This window comes from Pleurodeles waltl, chromosome 6 (assembly GCF_031143425.1).
Source record: "Pleurodeles waltl isolate 20211129_DDA chromosome 6, aPleWal1.hap1.20221129, whole genome shotgun sequence".
Taxonomy (NCBI): domain Eukaryota; kingdom Metazoa; phylum Chordata; class Amphibia; order Caudata; family Salamandridae; genus Pleurodeles; species Pleurodeles waltl.
Genome location: NC_090445.1, coordinates 1514344830 through 1514365162, shown reverse-complemented (window position 1 = coordinate 1514365162; position 20333 = coordinate 1514344830). Strand labels below are relative to the sequence as shown.

General features: G+C 44.9%; 1 protein-coding gene across 2 annotated transcripts in view; it reads left to right on the top strand.

The window, feature by feature from the left end:
* Positions 1-9429: 9429 nt before the first annotated feature.
* MIB2 (MIB E3 ubiquitin protein ligase 2) overlaps positions 9430-20333 on the top strand; it is a 358930-nt gene continuing 348026 nt past the window's right edge. The window contains exon 1 of one of the 2 annotated variants that reach the window (XM_069241040.1): positions 9430-9502. The gene's annotated coding sequence lies outside the window, so the exon portion shown is untranslated. The remainder of the gene's footprint in view (positions 9503-20333) is intronic. The other variant, XM_069241042.1, reaches the window with a different exon arrangement.

Sequence of the window (20333 nt, the reverse complement as noted above, 5' to 3'; positions counted from 1 at the left end):
GTAGGGACCATAATCCTAGTCAGGGTAAATCAATACACAACCTAAATTATTCTGTGCTCACACTCTGGTAGCTTGATTTGTTTGAATGTCTGATTTGTTCTGCATTGCGTCCATCATGTTGTTTTCGCATTTGTCACCCAAAGTGGGAAGGGTATACCCAGACGTGGGTCCCTTGCTTGCTATGCCACCAGATTCAATCTAGCCTCGGTGATGGAGGGTGATACCCTGAAACCGGTCCCAGGATGCTTGATTCTGATTCAGGGAGGACCTGGCCAGGCAGATCGGGCTGGACTGTTCCCATGGGGTACAGGGTCAAGACTGATTTGCATATGGCTGGGTCTAAACTGGAATGGCAAGCAAAAAAACTGATGGATTAAACCCAAATCTGTACCGGGGTGAATGTTTGATTTGTTCTGCACTCCATCCAACAACTGTTGTTTTTGCATTTGTTGCCCCGAGTGGGAAGGGTATGCCTAGACGTGGGTCCTGTGCTTGCTATGCCACCAGATTCAAGCTAGCCTGGCTGATGAAGGGTGATACCCTGAAACCGGTCCCAGTATCCATGCTTCTTGTTCAGGGAGGAGCAGGCCTGGCAGTTCGGGCTGGACTGTTTCCATGGGGAACAGGGTCAAGACTGATTTGCATATGGCTGGGTTCAAACTGGAATGGCTTGGCAAGAAAAAAAACTGATGGATTAAACCCAGATCTGTGACTGGGGGGTGAATGTTTGATTTGTTCTGCATTCTGTCCATCATCTGTTGTTTTTGCACCCTCTGGTAGCTTGGCACACAGCAGACAGGCTTAACTTAGAAGTCAATGTGTAAAGTATTTGTGAAATACCTCAAACAGTAACACAGTGAAAACACCAAAAAAAGTACTCCAGACTAGTTTAGGAAAATATATAATATTTATCTGAATAAAATAAGATCAAAAATCCAATATGCACAAGTCTAGATATAATTTTTTCCCTGGTAAGAAGGAGCAGGTGCTGCATTGGTCCAGTAGGCGATGCAGCGATTTTTCAGCCACAATGCAGGTGCTGCGTCGTTTTCTGCAGGTGTTGCAATGATTTTCCGATGCACAGAGATTTTTTTCTCTTTGGTGAATTCTTTGTGGCCCTAAGACTTCAAAACAGGAGGCAAGCTTAATAAAACCCTCGGAGAGCACTTGTGGGGAAGGCGCAGTCCTTCCAGCAGAGTCAGGGGGCAGCAGGCAGCAGGGCAACAGGCATGGCAGCAGTCTTTCCGGCAAAACAGCCCAGATGAGTGCGTTCAGCGAGGCAGGCCCTCTGACAGAGTCCAGTTGTACATCTAGAAGTGTCTGATTTGGAGGGTTACTGACCCAGAAAAGCCTTTGAAGAGGGGGAAATTTCAAAGAGTGGTTTTGAAGTTCACATGGTTCCCTTTCAACCCAGCTCTGTCTGCCAGGATCCATGTGGGGGGTTATCAGTCCTTTGTGTGGGGCAGGCCACTGGCCCATAAAGTGTGAGAGCCCCTACACCCTTCCTGCCCATGGAGACCCATTCAGTATGCAGATGAATGCAGATGTGGCTGAGTGCACTGTGTTTATGGCTGTCTAGGTGGAATGCACAAGGGTAGCTGTCACCCAGAACAGCCCAGACGTGGATTGGAGACAGACTGTAAGGCACAGAAGGTAGTAAGTGCAGAGAAATGCCACCTTTCTAAAAGTGGCATTTCTGAAATAGTATTATTCAGTCCAACTTCACCAGTAAGCAGGAATTTGTATTATCATTCTGCCAACTAACCATGACAGGGCTACTCCTTTCAGATCAGAATCTACCTCTTAGAAGTATATAAGGGCAGTTCTAATGCTTGCCTTTGAGAGGAGCAGGCCTCCTAGTAGTGAAAAACTACCAGTACATGTAAACACATAAGTACAAGTCCTGCCTTTTACTGACATAGCACCCTACCCTATTGGTTACCTAGTGTAATGTTGTGATAGCATAATAACAAGAGGGCTCTAGGACCATGCAGATAGGGGGATGTCCAGTTAGGGCTGAGGTCCAGGAAACAGAAAACGAGCAGTAAAGCAGATAGGAGGAGAGTAGGGAATTTAAGAGGTTGGAGACATACGACCAACGAGAGTGTAACAAATAAAGTAGCATACATGTCACCACATAGTGCTCCTCTTCATTTTACGTTGTCCCGACATTACAATTGGCGATGAAGGTGGGATCGACACCCCAGTCGTGCTTGCTCAACGCTGTGCACCCCTGTAGCTGTGACGCGGAGTCTGGTGCCCACCTCAACTGCATGGAAGATGACCTGCATACCACGGAACAGTCTGCAGATACCACGTATAGTCAGGTGCCCACCCCGATCGCGTGACGCCCACCTGGTGACAAGAAGTGTCTCGGATGATTGCAGCCAGCAGCGGGACATCGGGAGCCTGGCCCGATCACACAGAAGGAGTCCCGAACTAGAAGCAACATCGGGAGCCCACCCCGGTTGCATTTACTCACTGCGTGCCACCATCATCATTCCCGGCACAAAAAGGAGGTAAGCAGAACCCTGCCTGCCCGCGGCTCCCCAGATAAACTTCCCATTGCCAATCACTCGTCTTGCGCAATCCAGTGAGACTACGGCCCTTCTTGGTGCCATCTTGGGGTCAGGCAGCTCAGAAAATGAGCTACTAGGAATGTTGTGTAGCTATTTTAGCCATGTTCTGAGCAAGGTGTTTTAGCTAACTAGGCCTGCAGCTGTGCACTTTAATCAGTTTACATTTCATTCAGCATTGATTTATTTTTCTAGCTATAGCTTCATTTGCAGGGCTGTTTTATTTCTCACTATCCTATTGTTCTTTCGCCTAGGAAAGCATTGTGTTCTTAGTAGGACATATAGTTCACTTTGTGCTTTCTCCAAGGCTACAGTCAGCTAGGGTTTGCCAAGAAATGTGGTATGCTGTGTCTCCAGCATTCACTGAAAGACACACACTCATATGCAGGGACCAATTCTTAGAGTGTCAGCTGTTTATTATAAAATACGTCTTAGTCCTAAGCATGTCAGAGGGAAATTCCAGCCAGATGATCATGACTGAATGCTGATTGCTGAAAGCTTCACTACAGCTACCTGCGTAGACGACCGAGCCCTGATCCAGATGGAGACAGTGTCTCTTTAGACTTCAGGCCCTTTCTTCAGGTATGAGGGATGATGTTCTCCCAGGGGGAAACCCGGAAGGCAGATTAGGCTTAGTATGCTGTGCTCATACTTAGGGTAGGTGAAGGACTATAAATCAACTCCCCTGTTTAGACAGCATGGTAGGATTGTACTTGTGTTTTACATTTTTAGTCACATGTCTGCTCCTATTGTCTTTTATTATCCTCGTCATTGCTATGCATATGCTTTTATCTAAGATGCAGATATTTTAATAAATGCTTATTTAAATATATTCTGCCTCTGTTGTCTTTGCCTGAGTGAGATCTTAGTAACTGAGAGAACGGGATACGATCTGATGTACCATGATTCCCTGGGGGCTCTATCTTACCATGAGCCTGGTTTCCACAATCACATCGGTCAGAGATGGGGGCGCTGCTAGTTAGCCGGAAAACCCAGATTAGGATGACAGGTGACACCTGGTGTGGAGTTGTACTCAGTACCCAAAACCTAGGTGATCCTACCGCCCAAACTCAGTAGCCTCATTACCCTAACGAGAACCTACGTGACAGGAACTAAGGGTGACCATTTTAAAGTCAGGCGTCATCACAACCACATACTGCGAATGTTGCTAATGTGCACATCCAAACTCAGTCACTGGCACTTGCGAAGCCAGCATCACAAGGGCCTTCCTCCACTCTCCAGGCCCCCAAGCACACCCTGGCAGTGCTATTATGCTACTTCAACCACCATACTGCCCACACTTTGTAAGTCTTCTTAATGATCACCCATACAATGTGCCTTGCCCATCAGTGCTTTGGATAAACCAATCCACTCTACCTCATGCCATGTCAACATCACCAGACTCCACACGACACACAGGCTGCAAAACACATGGAGCCTTGTCAACATCGCCCAGTTCTCCATCCCATGCCATGCTCAGACCAGCCATACTGGGGGTTCCATTTCTGCCCTCCCCGGAACCTCTCGCCCTCGTATCTGGGGGTGGCATGGGTCTCCACTGGCAACACTGGTTTGAAGCTTTTGAAAACTTCATGAAAGGGTCACAAGTCACTGACCCCACCCAACAGCTCATAACTCTATGTAACCTCATTGGAAAGGAGGTTGGCCCGATCATCAAGGAAATTCCGACTGACTTTGCATCATCATATCAAGATATCCGTGAGACACTCAAAAGGAAATTTCTCCACAAAAGGAACAATGACTTTGAACACCACAGCTCCAACTTAGCATCCCAGGAGAGGGATGAATTAATGTGGGAGTTCATCTTGCGGCTAAAATGATTAGGCCACTACTGCGCTTTTGACACCTTTACGAATGAAGATGCTCTTCACCTGTGGATTATTGAAAGGTGGCAATCAGAGTCCCTGTGCAGATGTCTCTTAAAGAAAAGCTATTCGTTGGATGAAATAGAAGAAATGACAAGGGTCAATGATCAAACCAAAGAACATGCAAAGAAAATGAAAGCAGGAAAGCTAGAGAAACATGAACATGCATTCAGGCTTCAAACTCGCCAGAAGGAACCCCAGTCACCTGATCGTCGTAGGACTCCAAGATCCACAAATTACCCCCAACTAACAGGGAGTCATCGCAGCTCCAACAAGCAAGCTAGAGAAAGGAGCACTGGCTGAAATGCTATCTCTGTGGTCAAGACTTCCCACACACTGAACAGTGCTTTGGGTAACACTGTTGATGCTGTAGAAAAGAAAACTACTTCAAGAAAGTGTGCCAAGCCACACAAAAAAACATACAAAGGAAATCCAGGGAGCCCAGGTCACGTCATCATGCGAAAGCTGTGTGCAACCAATGGGAATGCTCCACCAGCTCATCCCGATCAAACCTTTACTCTCATGGCACCTATAGATCGTAACGTTCCAAATCCCGTGAGTCAAGATCCCTCACACCAATCTCACAAGACAGTGAGGAACACATCTGCATGGTTGCCGACCATGACAGACTAAAGAAATACCTGCAATTGCACATCCAAATGGGGAAACACTTATTTGTGCTTGACAGTGGAGCACCCCTAAATTACATCAGTGTCACAGAATATAACAGAATGAACCCGAAGCCCAAACTACACAAAGCAGCTGTGCAAGTTAACACATGGATATCCAAAGACCCTCTTCCATGTCTAGGACAGTTTCAAACACCTTGTACATACAAAGACAGAACCGTACAAGCATACATCCACGTGATTGGGGGCCAGAAGTGGACTGTCTTCTCAGTCTGCCCACTGCCGAACAATTAGGATTGGTGGAAATACTATCTTGAGTCGAGGACGAATCAGACATTGTAGACAACTTTTCAAAGTTGTTCGGAGGACTTGGAAAGATGGCTCACTTTCAAGTCCACCTACACATAAATGAACAAGTGACACCAGTGGCCTAATACCATAGGAAGGTACCTTTTTCCTCCAACAGGCATTCAAAGACAATCTACGGGATCTTCTCCAGGCAGACATCATAGAGAGAACATCTGGACCCACCCCATGGGTGCCCCAGTGGTGGTGGTGCCCAAATGAGGATCCGGCGGCAAAGTGCATCTATGTGTAGACATGAGAGCCCCAAACACTGCCACTGAAAGGGAAAGGCATCTGGGGCCCCACATCAGTGACCTAATCAAAGTGCTGAATGGGTGAAAATCTTCTCCAAGTGGATCTAAACAAAGACTACCACCCTCCGTGAGAGTTCACGCTACATCACAACGTTTTAAGTGCATCAAGGCCTATTTCGGTACAAACGGCTCAATTTCAGCTTTTTATCTGCAGCTGAGATCTTTCAAGAAGTGATCAGAAGAGTAATTTGACACATTCCCAATGCCATCAACTACAGCGATGACATCCTTGTATTTGGCACTACTGTCAAGGAACGTGACAAAGCCACGGATCAGGTATGTCATGCACTTCTAGAAGCAAACCTGACCCTTAACAAAGACAAATGCGAACTCCACAGGTCCACACTGAAATTCTATGGATAAATCTTTTCAGGTGACGGGGTAAGCCCAGAACCCAAAAGAAGTCACAGCACTGACCTATACCCGCCACCCCCAAGATGCTGGGGATGTTCAGTCGTTTCTGGGAATGGCAAATTACTGTGCCTGTTACATCAATGACTATGCCACCATCAGCTATACCCTCAGGGAACTGACTAAAAAAGGGCCAGCCATTCAGGTAGTCAACGAGATGCAACCAAGCGTTCAACACAATCAAGGACACAGTTGAATCAGCCAGCAATTTGACATACTTCAATCCTCGCCAGAAGAATGAAATCACTGTGGACCTCTGTCCTGTCTGACTCAGGGCAATACAAGGCCAATATGACAAAGAAGGCGTTCAAAGACACATAGTAGCGTATGTCAGTCGCAGCCTGACTGACACCGAGAAAGCATACTCGCAGCTAGAAAAGGAAAGTCTTGATATAGTTTGGGCCGGTGAGCATTTTCACATCTTCATCTATGGGAAACACTTCATACTCATCACGGACCATCAGGTGCTACTAACCATATTTTGAAACCCTGAGCAAAGATGCCACCCCGGATTGAGGGATGGGGAATTTGTCTTCCCGGTTTGTATATTCATCATGTACAAACCAGGAAAAGCAGCAAATCCAGCAGACTACATGTCATGGCACCCCAGAACATTCTCCACAACGCAACCGTCACTAGCGGAGGAGTATATCCACTTTGTCATTGCTGAAGTAAGACCACCTACAGTCCCCCTTGAGGCCATCATCGAGGCCACTGCAGCCGACGCCATATTGCAAGATGTAACATGATGCGTCCGAATGAACTTGTGGGGACACATAGAAGAACTCAAAAGCAATCAACTCATTGACACTAAAGAACTAACCTCCTTTCAACACGTAAACGATGAAATGTTTGTTGTTAAAGATGAACTACTGCTGAGAGAAAAAAGAATCATCATTCCAAAAAACCTGCATCAAGGGGTGGTCAAACTAGCTCATGAAGGGCACCAGGGCAATCTGAACACTAAAAGACCCCTACATAACCGTGTCTGGTTCCCCTCTCTTGATGCAATGGTCGAGGCCACGCTAAAAGACTATCCTTAATGCCAACTTGTCAGTCGAGAAGAACCTCCCTCACCGCTGCAAATGTCCAAACTACCATAAGTCGTCTCACAAGTGGCAATAGACTTCTTCAGCCCCTAGAGGTCAGGCAAATACATCATTGTCATAATGGATGAATATTCCTGATTCCCAGTTGCAGAACAGTCTCATCCATTGAGGCAGCCACCATTGTACCAGTGTTGGGGGAAGTCTTTGCAGCATGGGGAATCCCAAAAATGGTCAAAACAGACAATGGTCATCTGTTTAACAGTCAAGAATTGGCTGATTTTGCCAGTCACTTCAATTTCAGATATTGAACGATCACTCCCATGTGGCCTCATGCCAATGGGATGGTGGAGAGGTTCATGGCCACATTAAAGAAAACCATACAGCAAGGGGAGGGGTGGGGGATGACGAGGAGGGGGTAAGGAATATTTTTTATTTCTTTAAACTTACAGATTGAAACCACTGCCATCCTCTCCTGCTGCCTCGCTCGTGCTCCATTCCTGTTCTGGTGTCCCAGCATTTGCTGGGACACCAGCACAGGCTCCCAAGCAGTGTCAGGATTGGTCTGAGCGGCTTGGAATGCTGCTCAGACACAACCCTGGGGCCTGTGTATTTTTTCCAGCCCGACTGTGTACAGCTCTCTTAGACCGTCCAAGCACACATGCGCACTTAGTGCACTGACTCCTCATCTCCCCATCCACTTCCTGAGGCCTAGCCCCGCCCCTCCCTGCACCTGCTGGCTGAGCCAGCAGCAGAAAAACAAAACAATATTAAAATATTGTTTTATTGTTCTGCTGCTGGTTCTTAGCCAGTGGGGCAACGATCCTCCTGCCATTGCGGAGGAGCTGCCCCTGGTCACCTCAACATTACACCTAGGGCCTACCTTTGGGGTGACTTATATGTAGAAAAAAAGGAAGTTTAAGGCTTGACAAGTAGTTTTAAATGCCAAGTTGAATTGGCAGTGAAACTGCACACATGTGCCTTGCAATGGCAGGCTTGAGACATGGTTATGGTGATACTTTATGTGGGTGGCCAATCAGTGCTGCAGGCCCACTGGTAGCATTTAGTTAACAGGCTCTGAGCACCTCTAGTGCACTTTACTAGTGGCTTACAGGTAAATTAAATATGCAAATTGGGTAGGAGCCAATGTTACCATGTTTCGGTGAGAGGGCGCATGCACTTTAGCACTGGCCAGCAGTGGTAAATTGTGCAGATTCCTAAAACCAGCATCAGAAAAATGGAGAGAGGCAGCAAAAAGTTGGGGGACGACTACCCTAAGGCTGTCAACATTGAGGTAGGCGTAATTCCTCAGTGTAGACTCACAGACCTTCCTTCACTTTAATGCAGGTAAGTGGGGACATTACATTTTCAGTTTTTTCAACAAATCCTCCCAAGAGCTCCCAAAACTTGGCATATATTACCACATCTTATGCCACCAACCAGCTGAATACAACAACCCTCTATCTACCTTTTAATTAAAATGTTGAGATTTCATTATTTCTGATTTTTTTATTCTCCTAAAGCATCCCTAAATCTAGTGATAAATCAGAAAAATATGCAAAACATTCCAAAACTCTACACCAAAATCTCCCCATCTGCATGTCCAAAAAAACATCGATATGTACCATTTTTCCAGTTTTATATGGCGTACAATTGTACCACGGGCGTTGGAGCGCTTTACACGAAAACCAAACACTGCTTTATTTTTATTTATTTGTTTAAAAGCGCGAGGGGACTCTAGGGTTAGATAAGAATCACTACATATTCAGCAGAGGCCAAGACGCGAAACTGGTTCTCCGGTTCTCCAACTGGCAGCATAACCACAAGGCCGTAACACATCTCTATGGAAGAATAAGGAACATGCTCGTTCGCACTCCTCAGTGGCATGCTGTGCCTATTAAACCTAGAGTGGGGGGCGTATGTGAGTAATGTATGGTTTGTAATAGATGCCCATGCCACTGTCACTTCTCTCCGAGCCTGTGATGACGTGAGTGAGAATAAACAGGCGGTGCTCCCATTTCAGTCTCACTCACAGTGAATTCTTGTCTGAGCCGCCAGGGGGCGCCCTTCAAATTCAAGGAATCTGCTGTGAAGGCCACCGGGGATTGTAGTCCTTCTGTTGCTTGTTATCGCACAAGGAAACTGAAGGGAACTACAAGTTCCGGGTGCCCTAGGACACTGGTTTGAGGGGGGGGGGGGGGGAGGGTGCAGGCTTCCAGGGGATCTTGGGGAGAGGAGATGAACATTTGGAGCTACGGGAGGCAGGAGGAGACCTAAGTGGAGGCGGCTGTGGAGGTAAGCCTAGCTGGGTGTTATCGGGTAGGGTATCTATAGGGGTAGAAGAAGCTGAAGTAGTGAAGTATCGATAATAGTGTTGAACTAAAAAGGCAGCTGTCAATGCAAGGCATTGATTAACCAGTAGATTTTTAAGCGAGGCGATGTTAAATATAGGTATTTATTTAAGAGGCCAGGTATTTGTTGAAATATTAGGCGACAAGCTCTGGCATTGAGGATTGTTGTTATTAAAATGATGACAGTTTAATTGTAACTTGTTTACTCTGTTATAGCCGGAATTGAGCGACTGCAGACGACATCATATTCATAATATATAATTCCTTATACTTTGCTCTTTTATTGTTTTCTTAATTCATTTGAAAATGCAGGAACGTTAAACAGTCCTGATAATTTGTTGAGTAACGTGGCACACCTTTAGCGAGGCCTGGGTTTTTAGCTCATGCAATGGTACATTGTGGAGTAGTTTCACTTTTGTCTAGTGTTAGTGTGTTCTTAATTATGTCACCATATCTCATCATTGCTACGCATCCCTGCTCTGTTCCTTGAGTATCTGGATCTGTGGATGCTCTTTCTTTCCTGCAATATCAGTTTAAGTCCCAAATTAAAAGTGAAAGAAAGGCTGCAATATGACCCCTCCCACGTCAACATGGACACTTTTACCTGTTGGGCTTTCTTTTTTTTTGGAGAGGGGGGGGGGAGGGAGTGTTCCTGGCAAATATAATGATCACTGTGCATTATTCTTCTGGGTAAAGTCTTGGCCAGACTATCACTGCTCTTCAGTTTGGTAACAACGTTTTTCTCGCCTTAGTATTCCATTCTTCATGAATAGTTTTGTCAAGAAATCAACCTCACTCTAGGGGGTGATGGTGCCAGAAACTGATATACAGATTGACAACTTAAATAACGCTAAATAAACACTGTGCAGTCAGTGGTATGTGTAAAAAGAATATGACTAATTTTCAAGTAAGTAAATTATCAGTTAAAAAATGAAACATTAAAGAAGGCTATGTGCTGGCTGATTCTCGGTCTGACTACAACCCCAAGCATTTTTTCTAATATTTATGTACAAGGCGCTAGATTTATTCAGACATTGAGGCGTTGGCCAATTTTAATTTATGGAGCCATGCTTAGGCCAAATGGGACTATGCAAAGTGTGTGTCTCTAAAATATTTAGTTTTTCCTTGTATCAATCGATGAGATGTTCCGACCAATGGGACAGGGATGCTAGACACAAATGATATACAGTGTAGCTACATTGTTATTTTAAGTCTGGCCCTCTGTTTCGTTGGCCCCGAGTCAGCTTAGTATGTTCGGTCAACAGCTGCTGAGTTAAAAGACAACAAATATTTTCCCCAAAAATCATAATTAAAAAAATGAGGGTCCAACCAAGTTGTTATAATTATTATTTTACTGTCTAAAGTGTGCTGTTGCCCCATGGGTATGCTGGGTCTAAAACCTGCTCTGGAAATTAATCAAATGTTAACTCTTTTCATGACAGAGGCGAAGCATAATGTTTTAATATATTTCTGAAGATTTGATCATTTTAAATAGTTGCAGTCGCAGGGCAAAGAGCATTCTAAGCCATGGTCATTGGTCAGTGAAGAGGTTATTTAGAATCCCTTTTGAGTCTGTACGAGTCAGCCATTAGTGATTGGGGGTCCAATTAGTGGGGTCCAGGCAGGAAGCAGTTCACATTTTTCTTCAATACCTGTTAATGTCTCAACTGGTCTTTTAGTTTTTCAGAGGACAGGTATATTCGTGGGCCCTGCTGCCACCACTATCAGTCACCCGAAAGGCTGAAATGAGATGGAAGAGCCACAGTCACTGGAGTTGGGGTTTCACTTTGGGCAACTTCCTGTCAGTAGAACAAGGCCCTGCTGACGATCAGCATAGTACATAAACGTGCAGCGCCGCCAGACTATAGAGTTTGCTTGAGGCAAAACATGGCGAGCCAGAAAATAGCTAGCATTGGCATAGCTAATAGGGCTGGGCTTAATGTGGTAGCGCATGCAGCATTAGGACGCTAGCGCAAAACACACAGAAGGAAGCTAGCAGGAATGGAAAGATATGGCTGTAGTGGTAAAGTAGTCAGTCTTTTACTTCGGTGCAAGAACTCGAGTTGAGGAGGAATACACTCAAACAACCAATGATATTAGGTGAGAGATAGTTTATTGAACTACACTAAGCCAAGATGTTATTGGCAAGCTCTCGTGCCACTGGTGGAAGAAAGCTAATGGCTGACAGAGGGGGACCCAAAGCTCACTCTGAGGCCGGTTCATTATAAAGTATACGAACTGTTGTTACTGTGCATATCGCAGTTATGTGTTTTGAAATTAGTATCGGTAGATAAAATCTACCGATATTTGTCAGAGGCAAAATAGCAGTTATTTATTGAGACATGCAGATTTTGGTACATTAGTCCACACGTTATTCCTCAACTCGTAATTAGGTGGTATTAATCGCACATGAATAATTATAATTTGAAAAAGTCAGATTTTGTCAGAGATTGCAAATATGACAGTAATTACCACTTTGCCCTTAACGATGGCCTGCGTAAATTGAAGGCAATGGGAATGGTTGACAGCTGCATTACCCGACCTAAAATGAACTGGGCGGCACAGTGTGCAAGCCTTTGCTGAGAAACGGCAAACACCGGAAGTCAAAATCTCTGTAGCTGCTTAAGAGTGTTTAAAAGCGTGCTGCAGCGGCCGAAAGGTGGCATGTTTGCACTTTATAAAAAATCCAAACAAGTGAAGTCAATGATTTCACAGAGGAGGGTGGTGCTTGCATGGGAAACGAAACCATGCGAAGTGAATGTGGTGAATCAAGCAGGAAATGAATTAAACAAAAACATGGTACAAACACCTGGCTGCAGAAGTAATCAAACGTAAAGTCAACGTATAAACGACCTATGGTAAGAGCAAATGATGACTTGGCATTGGACAGCTTTTCCCATCCAAGTCCGTGTTTTCTCTGGAGTCTGTATCCTTCTTTATAAGTTCTTACCATAAGGAGTATGTTATTTTAAGAACCTAATATTCACACTTCCTTGTTTTCCAGACATTGAGTTATATTGGGAGTTGAGGGATAATGTTCCTTTTAACACTTGCTCAATGTGTCCATTGCCTTCTCTTCACAGGAACATCACCACTATTGCTACTGTTGCGTAGGCTCTCATTATTCTAATGAGACTACTGGATTTTGAGCAACAAGATCGTCCACAGTGTGGGAGACCGAGTCTGACCTACAGTGGGTGACACCTGTCGCTCTAAATCCAGGTTTTGCTCTGGCTAACTAGCAGTGCCTTGTCTCTCCAGAAAGGTAGAGATGATTGGGCAGCAGAGCGCATGACATATCATACTTCTCAGGGAAGTCGTGGTCACTCAGGTCGAATCCGGTTCTCTCATCCACAATTCGGTCTCATATATAAATGACGATAAAAGCAGTATAAGTTTTAAAGACTGGTTTAATAAAACAACAGCATTTTAGATAGCAAAGCGTGAGCTGCAATAACCAGAACGACACAACATGACAATATTAAAATGGTGACGATGAGAGTGAAGCATAAGAATAACGCTATCATATTGCCACTAGAATCGATGGACTATTTTCTATTTGAGTCTTAATTTGAGCACAGTATGTTAAGCTCTAATCCTGCCCTTCAGATTCCCCCGGGAGGACATTGACCCTCATACCTGAGCAAAGGCCTGTAGTCTCTGTTAGCATCTGTAGCAAAGTATTCAGCATACATTTGTGGTTCCCTGGCTGGAATCTCTCTCTTGACGTGTAAAGGGACTAGGAAGTGTTTTTATAATAACACAGCTAATGTTCTAAGAAGATGGCCCTACGTAAAGATGTGTATTTTCTACGAATGTTGGAGACTAAACTTCTAACATGTTCACCGGCAATGTACCAAACTGTAGCCTTGACTGAAGCACAAAGTGATCAAGAATGTCTTGTTTGAGAACACAGTGCTGGGCTAAGCAAAACAGTTAGATAGAAGAAATTAAAACAAGACCGTAAAACTGGTTATTGTAAAAATAACAATGCGAAGCCGAATAAAATATATCTAGGTCATAGTGCACAGCGGCCTAGTGTATTAAACTAACGTGCATGGAGCTATAACTAAAATGGCTACACAACACTACACCCTCCCTCAGTTTTTCTCACCTAGAATGTGAATAGATATTACAGATACTCATTTTGATGGGCAGATAGAGCTTTAAATGTGCAGGTACTCAGAAGATGTCATTTTTTAAAATTGGTTAGGGAAAGTGGTGATTTTAATGGGAGTGTTCTGGCACTACTTAGTAGCAAACGGATGCTCATTCATAGTGAGGACCTCTATCCAATAGTTAGTTTTTAAGTACTGCACAGCAGTAATGTTGCTCGTAGGATTACATATAAACGATATTACCACTGATTCTACCCGTTTGCTTATTTATCATGCAACTTTAAAATTAACCTTTTATCTAACAATTAAAAATAACAAATATAATAGAATTTAGCCAGTGTGGATTATTGCTTTAAATCATCCCATGGAAATAAACAGAATAGGTTCAGAGATGGAGTACATGTTTAGCACAATTAATATTTATTTAAGTGATGTATATCAAACTACTATTGCCTGCCTTCTGAGCAGTACAACAGGGTGCAACTAAAAATGTTGCTTCTTTTTTTATGAAGCCTGCATTGGAAGCACTTCAGTTCAAGCGCTCCATGTCAGTCCAAGCTACTTCTCATAAGACCTAACCTGGTCACACTGTCCTTTCAAGTTCTCCAAGCACCTCATTGTCCATGTGCGCAACTGGTAAGTCACCCTCCAGAGCTTTCCCAAACTCTTTGCATTGTCCCTCCATTATCCTGAAATTCCTCATGCGTTCTATCCAAGTGCTGCAAGCTTCTCGCTCCGATCATGAGTTCTGATTTCTTTGCTGTCCCTGGACAATCAAGCCCCTCACCCTTCAGTCTGAGGACCCCAGCTTCTCACTATTTGTGCATAGGCCCCAAGTGACTTACACGTGTCCAAAGTCCTCTTTGTCATGTGCCCCAAGCGCCCCAGTCTCTACCTAGGTACTCCAAGCTCAGCGCACACTGCCGATGTATTCCAGACTTCACATTATCTGCCAATGTGCCTGTACCACTGTGTTCTTCCTGCACTGTCCATGTTCCCAATTTCTCCACTCTACGGTCGTGTGCCACATGTTTACCATACTCTATCCATGTTCCCTATGCTTACCACACTTTGCACTATGATCCCCACTCCACCCCAAACACAATAGACACTGCCCATGTGCCTTAACCCCGCATATTCTACCTTTAGTCCTAACTTCAACTGACTTTCGACTGACCCTGCTCCTTGTAACATCTGTACATGTTCACCAAACCTGAACAATCAGTGAAGTTACCTCAGAATGATGCATTATAAAGAGCAGTGCTTGCCACACTGCCGGTCCCATCTGTTACCCTAAACTTGTAAGTGCAGCGCTGAGGATACTTGAAAAAAGCATGCATTGTCATGTAACTGCCGCCTTCTTGGGCATTTAAAAAAAAAGAAACTTTCCTGTTCCATTGTGGCTGACACCCATTTTAGAATCATAAAGTTAAAAGAAAATAATGTGTTGTAGCACAAAAACAAAGAGAGTGTCTCTGAAGTACTTTGTAGCTGTTAAGCGCGTAAAAAAAGGAAAATAAAAATGAATACATTTTTAAACCGGGATGCGAGATGAAAATGTGTGTGAGAGCTTCAGCCTTCAGGGGGCAATGGACGATCACGAGTGAAAGCGGAGGCGATAAAGTGACAGGGTGGTCTCTCATTAAAAATGTAAAAGAAAGAAAGAAGCATACAGGGTGAAAGGGACGAGCTGGGGTGGGGGTGAAGTGATAAACAGTGTAAGGTGGAGGTATGGTAGGTAGAGCGAACGTATTGGGGAAAGCAAGGGACGAAAATAAGACATGCTTCATTGGAGTGGTGAAAGAAAATGAGAGTCCCTTCAGATATCCAGTGGAAGCACACAACTCACCCATGCAGAAGGAATGTAAAGCATTAGTGCTCCAGGGGTGAACTAATACCAGGAAAGCCGTCGACTAAGGAGTCTGTCTGTGTTATAGACAAGAAAGCCACACGGTCATATGCTGACCCAAAGCCTACCCTACGGGCCTTATTACAGGCGGTCCAGTTAATTACGATGTGTGCGGTAACTCCTGTTGCATTACATATTTCAATTACCAGTTTTGTCGAACCAGCTGATATTTTTCTGTGGTAAAGACGCCCGGTATTCACTAGAATAGGCAGATTGTGGTGCTGAAGGCAACAAGACAGGCAGGTTATTCCCCAAAACCTCGTTAAGTGGGCGGTGTTGAGGGTCAGCACTGTACTGTACAGCTCACAGTACTGCAGAAAACAGGTGTTCGATGATAACGGAGCTAAACCTGCTTGGAGCAAGACCTAGAAAGGAAATGTGGCCCGTTGGCACTTTGCCATCTGTTTGCCAAACACACGAATGTTGGCCAGGAAGAGTCACCTGCGCTGCCGTGTTTTTATATAAACAGCCAGCAGCAGTGCTGCATGTTGGTGTCGGGAGTGAAGGTGGGCTCGATCAACTGGTTTATGAAATGTTTACTGAGACGGCCAGCAGCAGGGGATGTGGCCTACATCCCCTGCTGCTGGCCGTCTCTGCGTCAAGGAACTGTGTGTGATCAGGGCTGTGAGCTCGGGGCACTCACAGGGGCATAGTTAACATCCATGCAGCAGGTGCAGTAGCTGTAGGCGCTTGTGGTGTGAGGAGCCCGTTCCTCTCACTTGCCTATTTTCCCTCTTTGCACGAGGGCCGAGGACACCCTGGCTGCAACTCTGAGTATACATCACGAGACACACAGACCGGTAGCCAGGGGTTGCTGTGAGAGAGGACAGAAAATGGCGACTGGGGAACTGAGGAACAAGGTTCAAATCTCAGCGCCGGCTGTACATCCTGTGATTCTGGGCAAATCTCTTAACCTTCCCGTGCGAAAAAAAATAATAAAAAAATATGTTGTCTTGTGTAATTTAGCAGGTGGTCGTGTAAAGCGCTCCTTCGGGTCGGGCGCGCGCTACATAAAACGGCAGAAACAGGAAGATATTAAGCCGCCTGATCCATGTTTGTTGCCTTTTTATGCGACAACCTCTACTCTTGCTTTTCTTAAAATCCTGCACGGTTTCATCTCTGCCTCAGCCTTTATAACCGTGACAGCACCCCTAGCCTGTTTTGGCATCGGTCCCCGCATATTCACTTTGTCCCAGGTGTTCCTGATGGAAAAAGGTTCACTGCATTTTTAACTCTCTTTATTTGAGGAAGGCTGTCTGGCATTGCTCACACTGCTGTTAAACTTCCCACAAGCCCACTCGGAATTGGTTTGCTGTCTGTGTTTTCGAAACGCATTTCCTTTCTTTGTCTCTATTTTTCTGTTGTTTTCATGTTATGTTGTAAGCAGTCCCTCCGGACGCGAGAGGTGAGGGTGGAGCAAGCCAGACCAAGTAGACCTGTCAAGAGTCACCCGCACGGCCTCACTTGTGTGAGAAGGTTACTATCAATGCATGCTCTCCAGAAATGCATCTGGTGCTGAAATCGGTGTGTAAACTGAAATCCACTGCTTCGAAGCTAGGTCGCTGTAAGCAGTTAGTTGTCCTAAGTAGAACAAGCTTTGGCCACTGGGTCTGGCTTGTTTTAGGAGTCATGATTAAAATATTACAAACGCCTGTTGCAGTGAAAAAGCAAAAACCCATTGCCTTTTGTTTACAGTGCCTGTATGAGATAAATATTCGATTGAAAATTCAGTGAACTTTTTAAATGTTAAATGGTCCCTTCAAATTGAGTACTCCAAAGAAGGACGGAATGGTCCACCATTCAGATAACAGCATGAAAAGTGAGAGTGATCCTCCTTTGGGTGGAGCCAAAGTCTGCAGTGTATGTAATTTAGAGAATAGGTAACAAGATTCCTTGCACGCAGGTGCTCTGTCAAGCCAGGCCATAAATTGCCATGACAATGCGGCTTCCAAATGGAGTAATGGAACTTTTGTGTTCTGTAGACATTTATCATGGTTTGATACAAATAAAGCTGTTTGTGTGGTCCTGACCACCATGTGAAGAAAACCCCATGTTAATATATGATTCCCTTCTCTACAGGTGCATCTGTTCATGAATGGTGCATGGAAACACTATTTTTTTGCTCTGATGGTATACGCCTGTGGTCTAAGTTTGATGGTTGTAGGAGCTATCCGGCTCCCTTTGTTGGTGGCTTCCTATGATGCTGCCGAGAGGTGCCTTGGAAAAGTGTGGTTATGTTGGCGGAAGATTGGATTACATGCCATCCTCCACATTTGTGCTCTTGCTGTTTGGTAGGCATCAACTGACCATCATATAGAGAAATATGTGGAAATGCATTTATTTAACTCTTGACAGCCTGGGTGATAAATAAAAAAAATAATTGAATCAATCTCTTTCCTACTCCTCCTGACACCCCTACTCTGCAGTTATGCCCAAAGCAGAGTTGGAAGCATGCCTTTCATCACACTCACTACCGAATACTCAGTAGGTCATATTCCAGCAATGCAGTCTCCCAACCACACATGAAGGCTTTGGCTTGTAACCAATCCCAGCAGGACCAAGATGTGCAACTTGCTACTACTCGACCAGGCAACAGCGCTGGGAGACTACAGCAGTGGCAGAGGTGTACTATATTAATGACACATACATACAATATTATTATAATAAAAGCACACGTGTGTCAAGATGTAGCGCATTCACTGTTGCAGTGATGCAGTAGATCACAGTGTTGTATTGTACCAGCTTGTACTTGGCAATAAGCAGATTTTGTAAATGTTATTATTATTATTATTATTATTTTTTTAAGGGCCAAGTCCCTAGTGAGAAAGCCAAAAAAGTTTTGGAAAATCGTAAATTATGTGTATCGTGCTCAGCCATTATTTTAAGTAAATTAGTAAAGCGTTGAATTACTAGGCAAACGCCAGGAAGTTGAAGTTCTACTCCACAGGAGAATAAATTGTTTGAGTGTAATTCTACCTGATAATGAAGAATGAAAAATAAGAGAGACATTTGGGTCGGTATCTTTAAATTTCAACATTCTCCACACCTATACTTTGGATTTTTAACTCTGAATTGCATTTACTTAGGGCTAATAGGCTTCTGTACATTTATTTCATATTTTGTTTTTGCTGGTTAAGTTGTCTTTTGCTGTTGTTAAGACCTAAATGTTTTCTTTTTTAAAGTGCATAAAAATTGCCCCAACTCCTAAATAACCCGTAATGTTAGCCTTAAATAACTTACTTACGGTTGCAGTTTGCTAGTTATAGTTAGGACCTAGTTTCCATAAGAGAAACGTTTCTTGTTTTGACAAATATTCACAAAATTTTCAAAACTAATTCAACAGTCAGTTCAGCCGCTTTGTTGAAAGTTTCAAGGTGATTCGTCAAGTGGGGACTGGGAAAAAGGTAGGGTCCCAAAAAGTGTTTTCCCCACGCAAATTCTCCTAGCGATTTTGAACATAACTACAGCCCGAACCGCTGGATGGAATTACCCCAAATTTGGCAGAAAGCTAGCTTTTGGTCCAGAATGTTTGCTTTTTGTGATCAGTTGTGTAAATCCATTCCGTAGTTTTAGAGATATTAAAGAAAAAATATTGATACATAGAGATAAGGAGGCTTTGCGGATCCCAGGGATCTCATCCTGAGATCTGACTGGCTGTCAACACTTCAACCTGCTTCAGAAGAGTTCCCCCCAAAAAATGTAAACAAAAGAAGAAAAGGCGACAGGGTAGTAATACCCTGACCCTGTAGCTTTGGTGCTCGGATTCCCCTGCGAACCCACCAGGACAAAAAATATTAAAAATAAAATATTCAGCGAAAATTGCTTAGGATCTGGGAATCTGCCAAAAATGTAAAAAACACAAGCCTGGTCTCCTGTGCTTGTTCTCAATTTAGCCCCGGGGTGGGCCTGGTCATTGCCCCCCCCTCCTAAGGCTCATATGAGCCCAAGGACCACCACCACTATGGGGGCTTGATTAATATTATTGAGGTGGGCTGCGTAGACACCCCTGCTGTGGCTCTTTGAGTCCCGGAAACAAACAACTTCTCTGGGGCTTTATTAAAAAAATTAGGGTGGCAGCGTGGACCTGGGGCTTTCATTTGCCTTAGGGAACACCACCTTTCCAGGGCAAAATACACACTTTAAACAGAGAGGGCCCACCCCCTCCTGGGCCGTATGCCGCCCTGGTGTCCACCACATCCATGGGGCAAGCCCGTGTTAATTAAAGGAAGGGGGGCCTGTACCCCCACTCTCCTGGCCCTGGGGACCACCACCACCCCCAGGGCTGTCTCCTGCTATTCCCTGATATGTCCCCCCTTGGGAGATAGCTGTTTGCTTTTGCTTGATGGGAGCTGTGACAACTCCCACCAAGTGAAAACAAACACTAACTCCTCTCCGAGCAAGCAGGAGCTGTCAAACTGCACCCGCTTGCTGAGAACGGAGTTTTCATCAGTTTCCCTGGCCTCTGATATTTAGGAGCTCCCTGCGTCCATGAGTAATGCCCGCTCCCAAGGAGGCAGGGAATCGTCTGGGACCGCAGGGGGCCTGAGGCTTCCCCCATGGTCCCTATCATTTCCAAATGGGTGCGCTGGGTGGGGCCAGGGCACCCAGGTGGACATGGCTGTGCCCCGGGGAATGTGGTCACCGGCGCAGGGGGGTCCACATGGCCCCTCTCCTTATTTATACACTTTCCCTGTCGAGATGGTGGTCCCTGGGGCATATCAAAGCCCCAGATGGGGAGTCTGCGTGGC